We start from the raw sequence: 14,398 nt of genomic DNA, 5'->3' as shown, positions 1-14,398 counted from the left end.
TGCTGACTTCCTGGTTCCATCAAGGTGTACTGATAGGAGGGGTCAAACGTTGCTAACCTGGTTCCATCAAGGTGTACCGATAGGAGGGGTCAAACGTTACAGACCATGCTGACTTCCTGGTTCCATCAAGGTGTACTGATAGGAGGGGTGAAACGTTACAGACCATGCTGACTTCCTGGTTCCATCAAGGTGTACTGATAGGAGGGGTCAAACGTTACAGACCATGCTGACTTCCTGGTTCCATCAAGGTGTACTGATAGGAGGGGTCAAACGTTATAGACCATGCTGACTTCCATCAAGGTGTCCTGATAGGAGGGGTCAAACGTTACAGACCATGCTGACTTCCTGGTTCCATCAAGGTGTTCTGATAGGAGGGGTCAAACGTTACAGACCATGCTGACTTCCTGGTTCCATCAAGGTGTACTGATAGGAGGGGTCAAACGTTACAGATCATGCTGACTTCCTGGTTCCATCAAGGTGTACTGATGAGGTGTCAAACGTTGCTAACCTGGTTCCATCAAGGTGTACCGATAGGAGGGGTTAAACGTTACAGACCATGCTGACTTCCTGGTTCCATCAAGGTGTTCTGATAGGAGGGGTCAAACATTACAGTCCATGCTGACTTCCTGGTTCCATCAAGGTGTACTGATAGGAGGGGTCAAACGTTACAGACCATGCTGACTTCCTGGTTCCATCAAGGTGTACTGATAGGAGGGGTCAAACGTTACAGACCATGCTGACTTCCTGGTTCCATCAAGGTGTACTGATAGGAGGGGTCAAACGTTACAGACCATGCTGACTTCCTGGTTCCATCAAGGTGTACTGATAGGAGGGGTCGAACATTACAGACCATGCTGACTTCCTGGTTCCATCAAGGTGTACTGATAGGAGGGGTCAAACGTTACAGACCATGCTGACTTCCTGGTTCCATCAAGTTGTACTGATAGGAGGGGTCAAACGTTACAGACCATGCTGACTTCCTGGTTCCATCAAGTTGTACTGATAGGAGGGTCAAGGTTACAGACCATGCTGACTTCCTGGTTCCATCAAGGTGTACTGATAGGAGGGGTCAAACGTTACAGACCATGCTGACTTCCTGGTTCCATCAAGGTGTTCTGCTATGAGGAGTCAAACAGAACATCTCTCCTACTGTACAGTAGGTAACAGAACATCTCTGCTACTGTAGTCTAGTGTCTGTACAGTAGGTAACATCTCTGCTACTGTAGCCTAGTGTCTGTACAGTAGGTAACAGAACATCTCTGCTACTGTAGTCTAGTGTCTGTACAGTAGGTAACAGAACATCTCTATATTATACTATCAACATAGTGATTATAGTGGGGGCTGATATTATATTCAACATAGTGATTATAGTGGGGGCTGATATTATATTCAACATAGTGGTTATAGTGGGGGCTGATATTATATTCAACATAGTGGGGGCTGATATTATATTCAACATAGTGGTTATAGTGGGGGCTGATATTATATTCAACATAGTGGGGGCTGATATTATATTCAACATAGTGGGGGCTGATATTATATTCAACATAGTGGGGGCTGATATTATATTCAACATAGTGATTATAGTGGGGGCTGATATTATATTCAACATAGTGATTATAGTGGGGCTGATATTATATTCAACATAGTGGTTATAGTGGGGGCTGATATTATATTCAACATAGTGATTATAGTGGGGGCTGATATTATATTCAACATAGTGGGGGCTGATATTATATTCAACATAGTGGTTATAGTGGGGGCTGATATTATATTCAACATAGTGATTATAGTGGGGGCTGATATTATATTCAACATAGTGGTTATAGTGGGGGCTGATATTATATTCAACATAGTGGTTATAGTGGGGGCTGATATTATATTCAACATAGTGGGGGCTGATATTATATTCAACATAGTGGTTATAGTGGGGGCTGATATTATATTCAACATAGTGGGGCTGATATTATATTCAACATAGTGGTTATAGTGGGGGCTGATATTATATTCAACATAGTGGGGGCTGATATTATATTCAACATAGTGGGGGCTGATATTATATTCAACATAGTGGGGGCTGATATTATATTCAACATAGTGATTATAGTGGGGGCTGATATTATATTCAACATAGTGGTTATAGTGGGGGCTGATATTATATTCAACATAGTGGGGGCTGATATTATATTCAACATAGTGGTTATAGTGGGGGCTGATATTATATTCAACATAGTGGTTATAGTGGGGGCTGATATTATATTCAACATAGTGATTATAGTGGGGGCTGATATTATATTCAACATAGTGGGGGCTGATATTATATTCAACATAGTGGGGGCTGATATTATATTCAACATAGTGGTTATAGTGGGGGCTGATATTATATTCAACATAGTGATTATAGTGGGGCTGATATTATATTCAACATAGTGGGGGCTGATATTATATTCAACATAGTGGGGGCTGATATTATATTCAACATAGTGGTTATAGTGGGGCTGATATTATATTCAACATAGTGATTATAGTGGGGGCTGATATTATATTCAACATAGTGGGGGCTGATATTATATTCAACATAGTGGTTATAGTGGGGGCTGATATTATATTCAACATAGTGGTTATAGTGGGGGCTGATATTATATTCAACATAGTGGGGGCTGATATTATATTCAACATAGTGGTTATAGTGGGGGCTGATATTATATTCAACATAGTGGTTATAGTGGGGGCTGATATTATATTCAACATAGTGATTATAGTGGGGGCTGATATTATATTCAACATAGTGGTTATAGTGGGGGCTGATATTATATTCAACATAGTGATTATAGTGGGGGCTGATATTATATTCAACATAGTGGGGGCTGATATTATATTCAACATAGTGGGGGCTGATATTATATTCAACATAGTGGTTATAGTGGGGGCTGATATTATATTCAACATAGTGGTTATAGTGGGGGCTGATATTATATTCAACATAGTGATTATAGTGGGGGCTGATATTATATTCAACATAGTGATTATAGTGGGGGCTGATATTATATTCAACATAGTGATTATAGTGGGGGCTGATATTATATTCAACATAGTGGTTATAGTGGGGGCTGATATTATATTCAACATAGTGGTTATAGTGGGGGCTGATATTATATTCAACATAGTGGTTATAGTGGGGGCTGATATTATATTCAACATAGTGATTATAGTGGGGGCTGATATTATATTCAACATAGTGGTTATAGTGGGGGCTGATATTATATTAGGCCGTCTCGTCGTTGTTGGTAATCAAGCCTACCACTGTTGTGTCGTCCGCAAACTTGATGATTGAGTTGAAAGCGTGCGTGGCCACGCAGTCGTGGGTGAACAGGGAGTACAGGAGAGGGCTCAGAACGCACCCTTGTGGGGTCCCAGTGTTGGGGATCAGCGGGGAGGAGATGTTGTTGCCTACCCTCACCACCTGGGAGCGGCCCGTCAGGAAGTCCAGTACCCAGTTGCACAGGGCGGGGTCGAGACCCAGGGTCTCGAGCTTGATGATGAGTTTGGAGGGTACTATGGTGTTGAATGCCGAGCTGTAGTCAATGAACAGCATTCTCACATAGGTATTCCTCTTGTCCAGATGGGTTAGGGCAGTGTGCAGTGTGGTTGAGATTGCATCGTCTGTGGACCTATATGGGCGGTAAGCAAATTGGAGTGGGTCTAGGGTGTCAGGTAGGGTGGAGGTGATATGGTCCTTGACTAGTCTCTCAAAGCACTTCATGATGACGGAAGTGAGTGCTACGGGGCGGTAGTCGTTTAGCTCAGTTACCTTAGCTTTCTTGGGAACAGGAACAATGGTGGCCCTCTTGAAGCATGTGGGAACAGCAGACTGGTATAGGGATTGATTGAATATGTCCGTAAACACACCGGCCAGCTGGTCTGCGCATGCTCTGAGGGCGCGGCTGGGGATGCCGTCTGGGCCTGCAGCCTTGCGAGGGTTAACACGTTTAAATGTCTCACTCACCTCAGCTGCAGTGAAGGAGAGACCGCATGTTTTCGTTGCAGGCCGTGTAAGTGGCACTGTATTGTCCTCAAAGCGGGCAAAAAAGTTATTTAGTCTGCCTGGGAGCAAGACATCCTGGTCCGTGACTGGGCTGGATTTCTTCTTGTAGTCCGTGATTGACTGTAGACCCTGCCACATGCCTCTTGTGTCTGAGCCGTTGAATTGAGATTCTACTTTGTCTCTGTACTGACGCTTAGCTTGTTTGATAGCCTTGCGGAGGGAATAGCTGCACTGTTTGTATTCGGTCATGTTACCAGACACCTTGCCCTGATTAAAAGCAGTGGTTCGCGCTTTCAGTTTCACGCGAATGCTGCCATCAATCCACGGTTTCTGGTTAGGGAATGTTTTAATCGTTGCTATGGGAACGACATCTTCAACGCACGTTCTAATGAACTCGCACACCGAATCAGCGTATTCGTCAATATTGTTATCTGACGCAATACGAAACATATCCCAGTCCACGTGATGGAAGCAGTCTTGGAGTGTGGAGTCAGCTTGGTCGGACCAGCGTTGGACAGACCTCAGCGTGGGAGCCTCTTGTTTTAGTTTCTGTCTGTAGGCAGGGATCAACAAAATGGAGTCGTGGTCAGCTTTTCCGAAAGGGGGGGCGGGGCAGGGCCTTATATGCGTCGCAGAAGTTAGAGTAACAATGATCCAAGGTTTTTCCACCCCTGGTTGCGCAATCGATATGCTGATAAAATTTAGGGAGTCTTGTTTTCAGATTAGCCTTGTTAAAATCCCCAGCTACAATGAATGCAGCCTCCGGATAAATGGTTTCCAGTTTGCAAAGAGTTAAATAAAGTTTGTTCAGAGCCATCCATGTGTCTGCTTGGGGGGGGATATATACGGCTGTGATTATAATCGAAGAGAATTCTCTTGGTAGATAATGCGGTCTACATTTGATTGTGAGGAATTCTCAATCAGGTGAACAGAAGGATTTGAGTTCCTGTATGTTTCTTTCATCACACCATGTCTCGTTAGCCATAAGGCATACGCCCCCGCCCCTCTTCTTACCAGAAAGGTGTTTGTTTCTGTCGGCGCGATGCGTGGAGAAACCCGTTGGCTGCACCGCCTCGGATAGCGTCTCTCCAGTGAGCCATGTTTCCGTGAAGCAAAGAACGTTACAGTCTCTGATGTCCCTCTGGAATGCTACCCTTGCTCGGATTTCCTCAACCTTGTTGTCAAGAGACTGGACATTGGCAAGAAGAATGCTAGGGAGTGGTGCACGGTGTGCCCGTCTCCGGAGTCTGACCAGAAGACCGCCTCGTTTCCCTCTTTTTCGGAGTCGTTTTTTTGGGTCGCCCCTGGGGATTTTATCATGTCTAACGTTAACAAAGCATCCAGGACTTCTTTATCAGTGAATTTCAGAAAAAGGAAAACTCCTGAGCAGCATTTTCACTATCATTCAATAGATTTCCACCAAGCTGCCTTTGAAATACATTCTGAGATAAAGGCTGCAGAGATAATGGTGATTTAAACCCATTAATGATATCCATGTTGTCAGTAATAGGGCCAGGGAATCTAAATTAATTAATTTATTGAGGGAGAGAAGAGATACATCCATTCAGATAGTGTATTAGCATAATAATATAATGTTTTTTACACGGATTTCTCAACTGCCTGAAAGACTGCCAGTCTGGGAATCTAGCTTTGGCCCAGGCAGCATCTCTATTGTGCATGACTTCAGGTAGCTCTGGACTGAACCAAGGGCAAGACCTACTTTTAATTCTATTAATTCTAAGGGAACATGTTTATCTACAATACAATGTAAAACATGAGACGTGGTTCAGAGCCCACTGTGGGTCAGGTACAGAAGCAATACAATCAAAGTCACCAAAATAAAGGTCACAAATAAAAGGCCAGTTCATTTAAATGTTTAAAATGTCTCTCGTTGATAAAATGAGGCTTGGATCGAGGCATCTGGATATCCCTGACACACACAATGGGACAGCGGTCACTAATATCCAAAGCAAATACCCCAGAATATTTCTCTGGAGTATTTGTAAATATGAGGTCAATCAAAGTCGATTTCATAGAGTCCTTTAAGTTTGGACAAGTGGGCTTTGTAAACAGCTGGGTCAAATGTAGATTAGTACGACAGTCATGTAGACAGTCAGCTTCCAGCATCCATGCAAGATTAAAATCTCCAGCGATCAACACCTCTGGGGTAATAAAAATGGCAATTAAATCAGGGAGTTTGTTTAGTACACACTTCTTGGCGGAAGGTGGACGGTAAGATTCCTATAACTGTTATTCTCGACTTTGAACACAACTGAAGACTTAAAGCCAACAATTATAATAGTTTAGGACTGGAGGTGGCCTTTAACAGAGACACAGAAAGAAGATTCCTTGTGTAAATAGCAACACCACCACCGTTGCCTTTCCTATCAGCCCTAAACACATTATAACCATCCATAGAAACACCACCACCGTTGCTACCAGCTCTAAACACATTGTAACCATCCATAGAAACACCACCACCATTGCCTTTCCTACCAGCCCTAAACACATTGTAACCATCCATAGTAACACCACCACCGTTGCCTTTCCTACCAGCCCTAAACACATTGTAACCATCCATAGAAACACCACCACCATTGCCTTTCCTACCAGCCCTAAACACATTGTAACCATCCATAGCCCCCAGGTGGTGAGGGTAGGCAACAACATCTCCTCCCCGCTGATCCTCAACACGGGGGCCCCACAAGGGTGCGTTCTGAGCCCTCTCCTGTACTCCCTGTTCACCCACGACTGCGTGGCCACGCACGCCTCCAACTCAATCATCAAGTTTGCGGACGACACAACAGTGGTAGGCTTGATTACCAACAACGACGAGACGGCCTACAGGGAGGAGGTGAGGGCCCTCGGAGTGTGGTGTCAGGAAAATAACCTCACACTCAACGTCAACAAAACTAAGGAGATGATTGTGGACTTCAGGAAACAGCAGAGGGAACACCCCCCTATCCACATCGATGGATCAGTAGTGTTTTAAGTTCCTCGGCATACACATCACAGACAAACTGAATTGGTCCACTCACTCTGACAGCGTCGTGAAGAAGGCGCAGCAGCGCCTCTTCAACCTCAGGAGGCTGAAGAAATTCGGCTTGTCACCAAAAGCACTCACAAACTTCTACAGATGCACAATCGAGAGCATCCTGGCGGGCTGTATCACCGCCTGGTACGGCAACTGCTCCGCCCTCAACCGTAAGGCTCTCCAGAGGGTAGTGAGGTCTGCACAACGCATCACCGGGGGCAAACTACCTGCCCTCCAGGACACCTACACCACCCGATGTTACAGGAAGGCCATAAAGATCATCAAGGACATCAACCACCCGAACCACTGCCTGTTCACCCCGCTATCATCCAGAAGGCGAGGTCAGTACAGGTGCATCAAAGCTGGGACCGAGAGACTGAAAAACAGCTTCTATCTCAAGGCCATCAGACTGTTAAACAGCCACCACTAACATTGAGTGGCTGCTGCCAACACACTGTCATTGACACTGACCCAACTCCAGCCACTTTAATAATGGGAATTGATGGGAAATGATGTAAATATATCACTAGCCACTTTAAACAATGCTACCTTATATAATGTTACTTACCCTACATTATTCATCTCATATGCATATGTATATACTGTACTCTACATCATCGACTGCATCCTTATGTAATACATGTATCACTAGCCACTTTAACTATGCCACTTTGTTTACTTTGTCTACATACTCATCTCATATGTATATACTGTACTCGATACCATCTACTGTATGCTGCTCTGTACCATCACTCATTCATATATCCTTATGTACATATTCCTTATCCCCTTACACTGTGTATAAGACAGTAGTTTTGGAATTGTTAGTTAGATTACTTGTTGGTTATCACTGCATTGTCGGAACTAGAAGCACAAGCATTTCGCTACACTCGCATTAACATCTGCTAACCATGTGTATGTGACAAATAAAATTTGATTTGATTTGATTTAGTAACACCACCACCTTTGCCTTTCCTACCAGCCCTAAACACATTGTAACCATCCATAGTAACACCACCACCGTTACCTTTCCTACCAGCCCTAAACACATTATAATCATCCATAGAAACAGCACCACCGTTGCCTTTCCTACCAGCCCTAAACACATTGTAACCATCCATAGAAACACCACCAATGTTGCCTTTCCTACCAGCCCTAAACACATTGTAACCATCCATAGAAACACCACCACCGTTCCCTTTCCTACCAGCCCTAAACACATTGTAACCATCCATAGAAACACCACCACCGTTACCTTTCCTACCAGCCCTAAACACATTGTAACCATCCATAGAAACACCACCACTGTTGCCTTTCCTACCAGCCCTAAACACATTCTAACCATCCATAGCAACATCAGAGTCCAGGGTTTTATCAGTTCACTCGGTCTCAGATACAATACAAAATATCAGAGGCCCAGATCTTGACATTTTTTAGGTAAACTACAAATATTAAGATGTAAAAATGTCAAACCATTTCTGCATTTAAAATCATAGAGTTTCAATACTTTGAGATTTCAGAACAACAGATCATATCTGTTAGGAAAATAAAACAAAGTAGAAATAGCAAAAACGTTTCTCCTGTTAGCACCATTATGTCACCACCTTCAGATACATGTACAACTCTCATAGAGACTAAAGAACGTTTCTCCTGTTAGCACCATTATGTCACCACCTTCAGATACATGTAGAACTCTCATAGAGACTAAAGAACGTTTCTCTGGTTAGCACCATTATATCACCACCTTCAGATACATGTAGAACTCTCATAGAGACTAAAGAACGTTTCTCTGGTTAGCACCATTATGTCACCACCTTCAGATACATGTAGAACTCTCATAGAGACTAAAGAACGTTTCTCTGGTTAGCACCATTATGTCACCACCTTCAGATACAACATGTACAACTCTCATAGAGACTAAAGAACGTTTCTCTGGTTAGCACCATTATATCACCACCTTCAGATACATGTACAACTCTCATAGAGACTAAAGAACGTTTCTCTGGTTAGCACCATTATATCACCACCTTCAGATACATGTACAACTCTCATAGAGACTAAAGAACGTTTCTCTGGTTAGCACCATTATGTCACCACCTTCAGATACAACATGTACAACTCTCATAGAGACTAAAGAACGTTTCTCTGGTTAGCACCATTATATCACCACCTTCAGATACATGTACAACTCTCATAGAGACTAAAGAACGTTTCTCTGGTTAGCACCATTATATCACCACCTTCAGATACATGTACAACTCTCATAGAGACTAAAGAACGTTTCTCTGGTTAGCACCATTATGTCACCACCTTCAGATACAACATGTACAACTCTCATAGAGACTAAAGAACATTTCTCTGGTTAGCACCATTATGTCACCACCTTCAGATACAACATGTAGAACTCTCATAGAGACTAAAGAACATTTCTCTGGTTAGCACCACCTTCAGATACAACATGTAGAACTCTCATAGAGACTAAAGAACGTTTCTCTGGTTAGCACCATTATGTCACCACCTTCAGATACATGTACAACTCTCATAGAGACTAAAGAACGTTTCTCTGGTTAGCACCATTATGTCACCACCTTCAGATACATGTAGAACTCTCATAGAGACTAAAGAACGTTTCTCTGGTTAGCACCATTATGTCACCACCTTCAGATACATGTACAACTCTCATAGAGACTAAAGAACGTTTCTCTGGTTAGCACCATTATGTCACCACCTTCAGATACATGTACAACTCTCATAGAGACTAAAGAACGTTTCTCTGGTTAGCACCATTATGTCACCACCTTCAGATACATGTACAACTCTCATAGAGACTAAAGAACGTTTCTCTGGTTAGCACCATTATGTCACCACCTTCAGATACATGTAGAACTCTCATAGAGACTAAAGAACGTTTCTCTGGTTAGCACCATTATGTCACCACCTTCAGATACATGTAGAACTCTCATAGAGACTAAAGAACGTTTCTCTGGTTAGCACCATTATGTCACCACCTTCAGATACAACATGTACAACTCTCATAGAGACTAAAGAACGTTTCTCTGGTTAGCACCATTATATCACCACCTTCAGATACATGTACAACTCTCATAGAGACTAAAGAACGTTTCTCTGGTTAGCACCATTATATCACCACCTTCAGATACATGTACAACTCTCATAGAGACTAAAGAACGTTTCTCTGGTTAGCACCATTATGTCACCACCTTCAGATACAACATGTACAACTCTCATAGAGACTAAAGAACATTTCTCTGGTTAGCACCATTATGTCACCACCTTCAGATACAACATGTAGAACTCTCATAGAGACTAAAGAACATTTCTCTGGTTAGCACCACCTTCAGATACAACATGTAGAACTCTCATAGAGACTAAAGAACGTTTCTCTGGTTAGCACCATTATATCACCACCTTCAGATACAACATGTACAACTCTCATAGAGACTAAAGAACGTTTCTCTGGTTAGCACCACCTTCAGATACATGTACAACTCTCATAGAGACTAAAGAACGTTTCTCTGGTTAGCACCATTATATCACCACCTTCAGATACATGTACAACTCTCATAGAGACTAAAGAACGTTTCTCTGGTTAGCACCATTATATCACCACCTTCAGATACAACATGTACAACTCTCATAGAGACTAAAGAACGTTTCTCTGGTTAGCACCATTATATCACCACCTTCAGATACATGTACAACTCTCATAGAGACTAAAGAACGTTTCTCTGGTTAGCACCATTATATCACCACCTTCAGATACAACATGTACAACTCTCATAGAGACTAAAGAACGTTTCTCTGGTTAGCACCATTATATCACCACCTTCAGATACATGTAGAACTCTCATAGAGACTAAAGAACGTTTCTCCTGTTAGCACCATTATATCACCACCTTCAGATACAACATGTAGAACTCTCATAGAGACTAAAGAACGTTTCTCCTGTTAGCACCATTATGTCACCACCTTCAGATACAACATGTACAACTCTCATAGAGACTAAAGAACGTTTCTCTGGTTAGCACCATTATATCACCACCTTCAGATACAACATGTAGAACTCTCATAGAGACTAAAGAACGTTTCTCTGGTTAGCACCATTATATCACCACCTTCAGATACATGTAGAACTCTCATAGAGACTAAAGAACGTTTCTCTGGTTAGCACCACCTTCAGATACAACATGTAGAACTCTCATAGAGACTAAAGAACGTTTCTCTGGTTAGCACCACCTTCAGATACAACATGTACAACTCTCATAGAGACTAAAGAACGTTTCTCTGGTTAGCACCATTATGTCACCACCTTCAGATACATGTAGAACTCTCATAGAGACTAAACAACGTTTCTCTGGTTAGCACCACCTTCAGATACAACATGTAGAACTCTCATAGAGACTAAAGAACGTTTCTCTGGTTAGCACCATTATGTCACCACCTTCAGATACAACATGTACAACTCTCATAGAGACTAAAGAACGTTTCTCTGGTTAGCACCATTATGTCACCACCTTCAGATACAACATGTACAACTCTCATAGAGACTAAAGAACGTTTCTCTGGTTAGCACCATTATATCACCACCTTCAGATACATGTAGAACTCTCATAGAGACTAAAGAACGTTTCTCTGGTTAGCACCATTATGTCACCACCTTCAGATACATGTAGAACTCTCATAGAGACTAAAGAACATTTCTCTGGTTAGCACCACCTTCAGATACAACATGTAGAACTCTCATAGAGACTAAAGAACGTTTCTCTGGTTAGCACCACCTTCAGATACAACATGTACAACTCTCATAGAGACTAAAGAACGTTTCTCTGGTTAGCACCATTATATCACCACCTTCAGATACAACATGTACAACTCTCATAGAGACTAAAGAACGTTTCTCTGGTTAGCACCACCTTCAGATACAACATGTAGAACTCTCATAGAGACTAAAGAACATTTCTCTGGTTAGCACCATTATATCACCACCTTCAGATACAACATGTAGAACTCTCATAGAGACTAAAGAACGTTTCTCTGGTTAGCACCATTATATCACCACCTTCAGATACAACATGTAGAACTCTCATAGAGACTAAAGAACGTTTCTCTGGTTAGCACCATTATATCACCACCTTCAGATACAACATGTACAACTCTCATAGAGACTAAAGAACGTTTCTCTGGTTAGCACCACCTTCAGATACAACATGTAGAACTCTCATAGAGACTAAAGAACGTTTCTCTGGTTAGCACCATTATATCACCACCTTCAGATACATGTAGAACTCTCATAGAGACTAAAGAACGTTTCTCTGGTTAGCACCACCTTCAGATACAACATGTAGAACTCTCATAGAGACTAAAGAACGTTTCTCTGGTTAACACCACCTTCAGATACAACATGTAGAACTCTCATAGAGACTAAAGAACGTTTCTCTGGTTAGCACCACCTTCAGATACAACATGTAGAACTCTCATAGAGACTAAAGAACGTTTCTCTGGTTAGCACCATTATATCACCACCTTCAGATACAACATGTAGAACTCTCACAGTGACCAATGAGGAGATGGTAAACATGACATCCATGTCCTGATAATATTGTCCTCGCATCAGTTCAGTTGACCAAGAACCTTTCCAGTGTTTGATGACAACAGCCGGGAGCCATTTTCACCCAGGTGAATTCCGTCTTCCAGAACGTAGCCTATTCCAGAAGGAGTCAGACTTGTCGACGAAGGACAGACGCATTAACCACTGGGGAAGAGACCAAAAGACGGCTAAAACACTCAGTCCCCACAACGACGAGGAGATGGAATTGGGGCCAGAGACAATGAAACGTCCTGCTAACTTCTGTGCATTCTCCAAGAGTCTCTTAGCTTTACAGAGTTCACACACATAATATCATTAGACCCAATATGCAACACAACTGTTTTCAGAGCAGGAATCTGTTTCTTGATGGTGGGCATGAATTCTGATAACTTCGGGTTAGGGTGTAATACCTCCAGGAAAACAAAGGTACGGGTATTTATGACTTCCACCAATCTAACCACGGAGCTTCCCGTAATAATGGTTGATGGCTGCTGTCCACATCGAGCCGGAGCCCTCAACACAATGCCATAGTTTGGCAGTGGTAGGTGTTGGGACTCTGCTGATAACCAGGTGTAACAGTGGTAAGGTGTTGGGACTCTGCTGATAACCAGGTGTAACAGTGGTAAGGTGTTGGGACTCTGCTGATAGCCAGGTGTAACAGTGGTAAGGTGTTGGGACTCTGCTGATAGCCAGGTGTAACAGTGGTAAGGTGTTGGGACTCTGCTGATAACCAGGTGTAACAGTGGTAAGGTGTTGGGACTCTGCTGATAACCAGGTGTAACAGTGGTAAGGTGTTGGGACTCTGCTGATAACCAGGTGTAACAGTGGTAAGGTGTTGGGACTCTGCTGATAGCCAGGTGTAACAGTGGTAAGGTCTTGGGACTCTGCTGATAACCAGGTGTAACAGTGGTAAGGTGTTGGGACTCTGCTGATAACCAGGTGTAACAGTGGTAAGGTGTTGGGACTCTGCTGTTGGGACTCTGCTGATAACCAGGTGTAACAGTGGTAAGGTGTTGGGACTCTGCTGATAGCCAGGTGTAACAGTGGTAAGGTGTTGGGACTCTGCTGATAGCCAGGTGTAACAGTGGTAAGGTGTTGGGACTCTGCTGATAACCAGGTGTAACAGTGGTGTTAAGGTGTTGAGGTGTTGGGACTCTGCTGTTAACCAGGTGTAACAGTGGTAAGGTGTTGGGACTCTGCTGATAACCAGGTGTAACAGTGGTAAGGTGTTGGGACTCTGCTGATAGCCAGGTGTAACAGTGGTAAGGTGTTGGGACTCTGCTGATAGCCAGGTGTAACAGTGGTAAGGTGTTGGGACTCTGCTGATAACCAGGTGTAACAGTGGTGTTAAGGTGTTGAGGTGTTGGGACTCTGCTGTTAACCAGGTGTAACAGTGGTAAGGTGTTGGGACTCTGCTGATAACCAGGTGTAACAGTGGTAAGGTGTTGGGACTCTGCTGATAGCCAGGTGTAACAGTGGTAAGGTGTTGGGACTCTGCTGATAGCCAGGTGTAACAGTGGTAAGGTGTTGGGACTCTGCTGATAACCAGGTGTAACAGTGGTGTTAAGGTGTTGAGGTGTTGGGACTCTGCTGTTAACCAGGTGTAACAGTGGTAAGGTGTTGGGACTCGACAGGTGAAATGTTACCGTAATACAGTGGGGCAAAAAAGTATTTAGTCAGCCACCAATTGTGCAAGTTCTCCCACTTAAAA

Source organism: Oncorhynchus nerka, linkage group LG27, assembly GCF_034236695.1.
Source record: "Oncorhynchus nerka isolate Pitt River linkage group LG27, Oner_Uvic_2.0, whole genome shotgun sequence".
NCBI classification, from domain to species: domain Eukaryota; kingdom Metazoa; phylum Chordata; class Actinopteri; order Salmoniformes; family Salmonidae; genus Oncorhynchus; species Oncorhynchus nerka.
Note: the sequence above shows the minus strand (reverse complement) of the source record.